The sequence below is a fragment of the Triticum dicoccoides genome, chromosome 2B (genome assembly GCF_002162155.2).
Source record: "Triticum dicoccoides isolate Atlit2015 ecotype Zavitan chromosome 2B, WEW_v2.0, whole genome shotgun sequence".
NCBI classification, from domain to species: domain Eukaryota; kingdom Viridiplantae; phylum Streptophyta; class Magnoliopsida; order Poales; family Poaceae; genus Triticum; species Triticum dicoccoides.
In genome coordinates this window covers 736,339,352-736,349,524 of record NC_041383.1, presented here as the reverse complement: position 1 = coordinate 736,349,524, position 10,173 = coordinate 736,339,352, and positions in this window count along the sequence as shown.

Genomic DNA, 10,173 nt, shown 5'->3' with positions numbered 1-10,173 from the left:
TAGATAACATGTAGGTGAATTATGTCATGCGATCCTGTTTAGTTATTCATCATATCTTTGAATTATGTTATGAAATGCTATTCAGTTTAGATAGACATCATATATGTGAAATTATGTCATGCTATCCGTTTTAGTTAAACAATATACATGTCAACTATTTCATGCCCTCTTTTTTCCACACTATCTATTGCATCTGTCGCTCATACAATGTCTGTACATTCAACTATGTTTCCTGTTTATCAGCCATTTGAATTGGAGTAGGTGATGCCAGTATCTAGCGGATTAAAACACGGTCTTCAAATAAAACAGTGCTACCTCTTGGTGGAGATAGCACCCCGGTTGTACATGCACAAGAACCAGCCCTACCACTCATAACCCAAACTCGCAGATTGTACCCCTACTGCAATGGACAGAGAACCATCTTCACCCATCTAACCCCAACCCCAGCCGATAGTAACCCAGTTCCTGTTGACACAGCACCATCTCCACCACAGAGCTCCCAAACAAGAGCAGTTAGTAAGGCAGCTCCAGTGCCCAAAGGGCCAGTACTATCACGGTGAACCCCAACTCCACCAGTTAGTACGCCTATTCCTGTGGATGAAGCACAACCAGCTAGTCGTAGTTTAGCATCTATCACATTTGATGTTGTTAAATCGTATGTGCTATCTTCCCATCTTGGAAATATTATACTAAAGATGAAGGAAAATGCCAGTTGCAGGTGTTTGTCCAGGAGTTATGTGTAAGTAATGTTATTCATGGCAATTACTTTGATTTGTCCCATACATCCTACCACCATGATGGTTATAATACAGCAAATTTTCCCATTTTTCTCTATAGAGAAAGACCGATTTGGAAACTTAGGTTGAGGTAACCTGTGCTAATACCTCTGCTATCTTCAAGAATGCTTGGTGGCAGTTTCGGAATTACCTGAAGAAAACGTACTTCACCGGCAAAGAAACTCATCAAATTCCCTTACGTTCTCCCGAGACACATTTACTGGACGATGACTGGGAACGCCTTGTTCTGTACTGGTCCCGAACTAAGAATGTGGTAAGGTCTATGAGCTTATTTTCTATTTTTAAGTATTATATTCTTGCGTCTTACTGTACTCTGTTCATGTAGAACAAGTGCCTAAACCTGAAGAACAATTGTTCTAATTTAAGATTCCATTGCTATCATAGTTCAAAAAAGTGATAGGCGTTAATTTTGCATTTTTCTACCGCCTTGCACTTTACTGACCAAAGCGCATGCTTATGCGCAGTTATGCACAGATTAAGTGTAGTTATGTGCAATGCGTTTTGCCAACGCCTAGAGCCTAGGCACGCTTAAGGACTTGCTTAGGCGCGCCTTTTTTACTATGATTGCTTTGCTCTTGTATCACTGTATTTACCCATACAAACTTATTTTTAAATTGAAGGATCCAATCGAAACTCCAATGGCACAGCAGGTATGTTCACACATGTTTCTTTAACAGGTTTGCTCTTATCAATAGCTCTGTTGATTTCAATTTTAATTGTGTATACAGTTGACTTTCATATCATGCACATTACTAGCATCACAACAGAGCCAATAGTGGTGTTGTACATGTAGACCCGTGGTACCCATCTGAAATCTTGTTGTGCCGTGTAGTTTCCCACGCTTTGTATTCTTTCACTACTGCTTTGTCTTGAACTGATATGATTTGAACCGTGTCTCTATTTTGATTTGGCAAGACAATGCAGTGACCATAGGACATAGATATATGTTTGTTTGATGCTTTTATTATGTACTAGTACTTGGCAATAGAAGACTTGGTAGTTTAATCCTGTCCACCTTACTAATGAACTGGTTCACCGAAATGAGTTTCATATACTAGTACATGCTAAACTTGTTATGTGTCTACTTGTTTCATCTTTTAGAATGCTGACAGAATATTAGGGAAGAGTGCCTTATTAAGCAATGGTAAAGGAAGTAATGCAGATAAGGTTCAGGATAGTGACACATCCTTGTTGGTCTCCAACAAAGCTGATAAAACAGCCAAGGAAGACTATCTTGAAGATAGCGAGACAACCCCAAAGTCCTATCTTGGTTTAGTGTTCGAGTTACTGGCCACTACCGCTTGCACAAGCTATTCAAACTCAATGTCTAAATCAGTTCAGTTTCTTAAGTCTCAACTACAAGCTGAAAGACATCGATCAGCTGTGCTGCGACAAGAAGCGGAAGGTCTGCGGAAGTCCCTGGAGCATTCAGATGCATACTTTCTGGTGCAACAGCAAGCGTTGGAGGATTTTAGCGCCAAACAGGACAAAGCTAATAAGCTTGCTAAGCTTATTGCCAGCATGGTGGATACCCAGGATAACGTGTCTTGAGCTCTTCTGAAGTTGTTTCAGTTATGCTCTTGTTTTGCTGCCGCGTTTATTTGCACTGGTGGCCAATTTTGACGGCCAGTGTATGTAATATGCTGCTTTGTTCCCTATATTTGCACTGGTGGTGAACTTTGATGCCCACTAGATGTTAATTGCTTGCTTATATATTTCCTTATTGTCTTGTTTAGTTATTTGCTTGTAGTCACTGCACTTCTTTTTCTGTGTTTTTCTAGTGGCCACAATAGCCTATTTTCGGTAACTAGGCCGTAGGATCCATTGGCCTTCTATACGGGCCTTAGAACCATGGCCCTTTTACGGGCCGTAGGGTCCATGGGCCTTCTACGGGCCATACGATCCATGGGCCTTCTACGTGCCGTATGATCCATGGGCCTCATACGGGTCGTAGGATCCATGGGCCTTCTACGGGGCGTATCATCATTTCGCCAATCATGGGATGTACTATTCGTGGACCATAACGGGCCGTTAATAGGCCGTATTTGATAACTCTATGAAAACAGCCCAAAGGGTTTTTTGACATGAAAACGGCCCAACGTATTAATGGTCCACAAACGGGCCGACTGTAACGACGGGCTAAATTTGGCCCATAAGCAGAAAATGACAGTAACGGGCCGTATGTAACCGAATGCTGCAAATGAGCCCAAGAATCAATGGGTCGTGAGAAGGCCGAAAGATAACTTGGGCTGGAAATGGCTCAATGGAATAGCAAGCCGTTAATGGGTATAAAGTGATACACTGTTCATTACGGTCCAGTTTCACCACGGGCCGTTAATGGGCCAAGAGTTACAAAGGGCCTCATATGGGCCGAAAGAAGTCATGGGCCACACATGGGCCGGAAGTTAAAACGGGCTGGAATCATATTGGATGGCCTAGATGACGCTACTGTGCCTAATTCGGAGAGGTCGTAACGGGCCCTGGGTTAGCGGGCTGTAAATGGGCTATATGCGAACAGGTCGTTAACAGGCTTTCCGTGGCCCAGCCCGCCACCTTTTGACCAAGTCAAACGGGCCGGCCTTTTCACAAGAATGGGCCTCTGTTGGGTCGTGCCACGTGTCACCGTATCATAGGCGCCTCCGGTCCAATGAGTGGATGACATCTGTCCCAACGGTGAGCCAACACGTGTTTCCTCCAGCCAATGATGATTTTACACGTGGAAAATCCCCATTGGTTGGGGCTGTTAACGGGTTATCGGATCCAAAAACGGACCCGATAGCTTAACGGCGTTCCGTTACGGTGGATGCCACGTGTCGGTCACCCTTGACGAAAGCACTTCTGTGACGCACGATTTAACGTCATGGAAGTGTCACTTCCGTGATGATAATTTTGGTAATGTCATGGAACACTTCTACGACAGCACAGGTATGACTACTTGATTCTGTCATAAAATCGTCATGGATGTACATGCATGACAAAAAACGCAACCTACTGTGACAAACACGTATCATCACGCAAGTGTATTTTTTTTTGTAGTGAGCCGTTGCCGCATGCAGCCGCCTCGTACGTGAGCAAGAGGAATACCTTCGTCGAGCACGACAAGAAGAAGCCGCACGACGTGAAGAGCAACAAGAAAGACGAAACCGGCGCATATGCCCCGCCAAGAGCGCTATCACGAAGAACGTGAAGTCGAAGACCCTCCTCCATGTCAAGAGCGATATCAAGCAGAACGAGTGTTTGAAGGCCTTCCACCACGCCAAGAACGACATCAAAACCGCCACTATGATGAAGAACTCCGCTACGGCAAGCTAAAGTTCACCATGCCCAAGTTCTACGGAAGCAACGATCCCGAAGAATATCTCTCATGGGCATTAAAAGTCGACAAGATATTCCATCTTCCCAACTATGATGAAGAAAAGAAGATCGCCATGGCCTCATTTGAGTTTCAAGACTATGTCCTCATTTAGTGGGAGCAAGTGATCGAGCGACACCACGAGAAGGGCGAACCACCCATCTTGACTTGGACACAAATGAAGGATGTCATGAGAGCTCGCTTTGTGCCTACACACTACACCTGTGATCTCTTCAAGAAGTTATTGCCATGCAACTTCCCCCGTTCCATTTTGATGACATGTGTGTTCATCGTCATATTGCTTTGCATGATCATATATAGCTGACATGATATTTGTGTCACAACAACCATTCATCATTTTTATACATGTTATGCTAGATCATTGCACATCCTGGTACACTGCCAGAGGCATTCATATAGAGTCATATTTAGTTTTATCAAGTTGTAATATCGGGTTGCAAGTAAAAAAAGTGTGATGATCATCATTATTAGGGCATCGTCCCAATGCTGAAAGGATGATGGAGACCATGATTCCCCCAAGACGGGATGAGACTCCAGATGAAAAAAGGGAAAAAGGAAAAAAGGAAAAAGAGGAAAAATAAAATAAAATGAGAGAAAAGAGAGAAGGGACAATGTTACTATCCTTTTTACCACACTTGTGGTTGCACTAGCACCATGTTCTTCATATAGAGAGTCTCCAAAGTTATCACTTTCATATACTAGTGGTAATTTTTCATTATAGAACTTGGTTGTATATTTCGATGCTGGGCTTCCTCAAATGCCTGAGGTCTTCATGAGCAAGCAAGTTGGATGCACACCCACTTAGTTTCCATTAAGCTTTCATACACTTATATCTCTTAGTGCATTCTTTGCATGGTAATCCCTACTCCTCGCATTGATATTGATTGATGGGCATCTCCATAGCCCGTTGGTCAACCTTGTTGATGCGAGACTACTTTCCTTTTTGACTTCCCTTATTGATCTCTATCACCGCATTTTATTCCACCTATAGTGCTATATCCATGGATCACGCTCATGTATTATGTGAATTGGAAATATTGAAGCGTGTTAGAAGTATGATCCAATTGCATGGTTTAACACCGGGGGGCTCATCATTAATATTTATGCGGTGAAGGCGGAGTCATGCCATGCTAACATGATAAAGTGAGTTGGGATAACATTCATTAAGGATCGTATATTTTGAAAAAGTAATTATTATGTTTCTTATGTTCATGGATATTATTATGTTGATATTATTACTTCATCGTTTCTCATCATTTATACCATAAAGAGTTTACATGATAAACGCTAGGTAGCATTCAATGCCAATTTTTTTGTTTTTATCATTTACCTACTCGAGGACAAACATGAATTAAGCTTGGGGATGCTGATACGTCTCCAACGTATCTATAATTTTTGATTGTTTCATGCTATTATATTATCAATCTTGGATACTTTATATGCATTTATATGCTATTTTATATCATTTTTTGGAACTAACCTATTAACCAAGTGCCTAGTGCCAGTTGCTGCATTTTTGTGTGTTGTGGTTTTCAAGAAAATCAGTACCATTCGGAGTCCAAACGCTACGAAACTTTTAGACATTTTTTCTGGACAAAAGAGACCCTAGAAGCTTTGGGAGGAGACCACACGGCAAACAAGGAGATGACAAGGCAACAGGGCGCGCTCCGGGAGGGGGGTAGGCACGCCCTAATGCCTTGTGGGCCCAACATGGCTCCGTCTGACATAATTCCACTTTTATAAATTCTCAAATGTTAGGAAACTTTCAGAGAGCCACCCAAAACAATTTTCACGCCACCGCAAGTCTCTGTTCTTCTGTGATCCCATCTGGATGCCTTTTTTGGTATTCTGCCGGAGAGATAATCGATCATGGAGGGCTTCTACATCAACCTCGCTGCCCTACTGATGATGTGTGAGTAGTTCGTCACTGTGACACCCGGATAATTATGCTACAGTAATACCCTGCTAATGATGCCACGTGCTACTTCTTGAGCTTGCGTTGTTTTTTCCCTTGAAGAGGAAAGGGTGATGTAGCAAAGTAGAGTAAGTATTTCCCTCAGTTTGAGAACCAAGGTATCAATCTAGTAGGAGACAACACACAAGTCACCAAATACCTGCACAAATAATCAACAAACTTGCACCCAACGCGATAAAGGGGTTGTCAATCCCTTCACGGTTACTTGCAAAAGTGAGATCTGATAAATATAGATAAACTGTAAAGTAAATATTTTTGGTGTTTTTGGTTCATAGAACGGAAAGTAAACATTGCAAAGTAAAGAAACGGCGACAGAAATTGGCAAGTTGACGGGAATCTAATATGATGTAAAATAGACCTGGGGGCCATAGGTTTCACTAGTGGCTTCTCTCAAGATAGTAAATATTACGGTGGGTGAACAAATTACTGTCGGGCAATTGATAGAAGAGCGCATAATTATGACAATATCTAAGGCAATGATCATGAATATAGGCATCACGTCCGTGTCAATTAGACTGAAACGATTCTGCATCTACTACTATTACTCCACACATGGACCACTATCCAGCATGCATCTAGAGTATTAAGTTCATAAAGAACGGAGTAACGCATTAAGTAAGATGACATTATGTAGAGGAATTAACTCAAGCAATATGATGAAAACCCCATCTTTTTATTCTCGATGGCAACAATACAATACGTGGCTTGCTGCCCCTACTGTCACTGGGAAAGGACACCGCAAGATTGAACCCAAAGCTAAGCACTTCTCCCATTGCAAGAAAAACCAATCTAGTAGGCCAAACTAAACCGATAATTCGAAGGGACTTGCAAAGATATCAAATCATGCATATAAGAATTCAGAGAAGAACCAAATAATATTCATAAATAATCTGATCATAAATCCACAATTCATCGGATCTCGGCAAACACACCGCAAAAGAATATTACATCGAATAGATCTCCAAGAACATCGAGGAGAACATGGTATTGAGAATAAAAGAGAGAGAAGAGACCATCTAGCTATTAACTATGGACCCGTAGGTCTGTGGTAAACTACTCACGCTTCACCGGAGAGGCAATGGTGTTGATGAAGAAGCCGTCTATGATTGAATCCCCCTCCGGCAGGACGCCGGAAAAGGCCCCTAGATGGGATCTCAGGGGTACAGAAGGTTGCGGCGGTGGAAAAGTGGTTTCGTGGCTCCCCTAGATGTTTTTAGGGTATAAGAGTATATATAGGCGAAGGAGCTAGATCAGGGGAGCTACGAGGGGCCCACGAGGAAGGGGGCGCGCCCTGCCCCCGGAAAAGGCCCCTAGATGTGATCTCAGGGGTGCTTGAGAACTTGGAAAATCCCAACGCAGTTCTCAAGTAGCAGGTACTTTCTTTTTGATGGTCGAAATTCCACCCCTGGCAGCATCTTTGGAAATTTTCATGAATTCTGTGCATTATAAGATAAACCATAATTAAATTGATGCAAAGGCAACTAAAAAGAAATAAAAGTAGATTATTTATCGTCTGAAATCGTGATGCAAAATGCACGTATCAATTGACCGCGGCATTAAAGGAGTAAAGCTACCTAATTTTTTTAGTAATACCTTGGATCCCTTCCACATTATCCGTTAGAGACCCATAGCTTCATTTGAGGACAAAAGTATTGTTTTTCTTACCTTCCCAGGCCTTCCTTACGCCCCCCCCCCCATTTCATGCTGTCAATGTGCTATCACTGCTTCCACAAAATTTCTTCCATAATAATAAGCTCATTCATCTCCCCAAATTTTTTCTTCCTTTCCTTAACAGCACTGTGATCATTTCTTCCAAAAAGCACGTTCAATCTTTTACAAATTCGATCAAGTTTACTAGGAAGATAGCTGATGTCAACCCGACTCCACCTAAGAAGATTTTTCATCACCCTACCCAAATCATCAACCACATCCTTCAAACCCAATATAATTTGCTCATCCAACACTAGACCTTCTCTCCCTCGGTAAGATTCACACCTCAAATGGTTAACCATTTTACCCAGTTGAGGAGTTCTCAACAAACTAATAAGCATTGTACAACGATCAAACCCGGAGATGAAGATATGCGATACCTTAGAGCATCTACAGCCAGACTCCCCAAATTGACCGGGCGGGCGTAGGACTGCTGACCAGACAATAGAGAGAAGGAAGAAGTTGACCCAACCGGGCCCCTCAAAGTCTCCTTAAATGCCCGGGATGTTCGACGCTCCTCATATTGCCCTCATATATGAGATGAGTATGAGGAGTTCCCGGGCATGCTCGGTCAGTGTCCTGCGTCTGTGACGTAGAATTTGACCCACCATGGAGCATCCTTTTTTTATTTCTTTTCTCTCTCTCTCTCCTTCTCACCGATCACATGTATGTGACTGGACGTACAGGGAAAAAAAGTGAGGGACATGGCTATGTGTCGCACAAATAGGAAGCCCAAAAAGACACACTCGGACACTGACCGGGCACGTCCATAGACATTTGAGGGCCCAAATTTGCCCAGCCCGGCTGTAGACGCCCTTACAATCTGAGATTAGCTAAAAGCATCTCTAGCAGACCCCGTATAAAGCCGCGACCTGCAAGATAACCGCTAAAATATGGGTCGACGCGGAAAATACTGCCCGATCAGACCCCGCAAACGCGTGTGAGCCGTAATTTTTTTGCAGGGCACGACATAATTCCCATCCCAACCCGCGAAAATGTGGGTTCCCCCCTCGCCCCGTCGGATCCCTGTATATAGGTGTAACGGTTGGCGGGGCGGACATTTCAGCCCGCGCTTTTCCCCACCCACCGCCGCCCCTCTCCCCCACGCCCCGCGTTTCTCCCCACCGCCTATGATTCCGACCAAACTAGCCGGCGGGATCACGTCGGAGGGCAGCCACACGCCCGTGCTTGCCCTCCGCCACTTCCTTCTGCGTCGGTGGGCCGGAAACGAGCAGATCGGCGGCTATTCGTCGCGGCGGCCGGATTTGGCGTTTCCGGCCATCGGTGGCTGCGCCAAGCCATGGATTGGTCGAGGAGCACCCCCCGCAGCCCTGGCAAAGCCCCAGCGCCTGATGCAGGTACTGGTTCGTCCTGTAGCCGTCGTTGCTGGTTGGCCGACAAGGATTCGGTCGGTCGTCCGCCGGGCTCGCCGATGCCGCTCATACAGTGCGACGACTGCACACGGACAGTGCTACGGCTAACTTCTAGCATGCCCAAGCACCCCGGATGGGTATTCTTCAAATGTGAAAACGACGCGTATGTTATTGTCTCCATCGGCTTTGTCACCCTATTCGGTTCAATTTCGATAGCTTATGGACATCGTTATGTGTGTAGGAAGATGGATGCTCATTTTTGTTTTGGGAAGGAGGATACATTGATTTATTGATAGAAAGAAACTTAATAGATGTTTGTGCACTCCTTAGTAGAATTGAGGCTACTGATGCGGCTGCATGTGCAATTAGAGAAGAAACTAAGGGGAAGCAACGTCTACTTCTTTAGAATCAAAGAACAAGAATCTGGAATGCAAGATCAAGAATCCGCAGATCAACAACGAATGCATGGAAAAGATATTCGTCCAACTAGTGGGAACAATTATGGAAGTTGGATATCTTCTAAAATGTATAATTGCCGTTCTCGTTTTCTTTGGTCTTACTATTCTAACAAAGATTTGATGAATTACCATGTATCCAATGCCGTTGAAGAAAATAAAAAAGCAAAGAAATGTGTCTGAAATCAAAATGCAAATTACTGACTTTCGGCCCGGCGCGGACGGGTCTGCTTTGCGAGGTCTGCTCGGCCGTCGCCCGTGCCGGCCCACGAATCCGGTTTTCCGCGAACTGTAAACGCATTTTGCGGGTTGGCATTATACGGGGTCTGCTAGAGATGCCATAGGGACCATTAGGGGCAAGCCACCGCATGATCAAGGCACACCTTCATATTTTTTAGAGCCATCCTGCTTAGGCCCAAATCGAATAATTTCTTTGTGGCATAAAAAACCCTTGGTGCCAGAGAGACCGTAGAGTGTGGTCGCACGTATC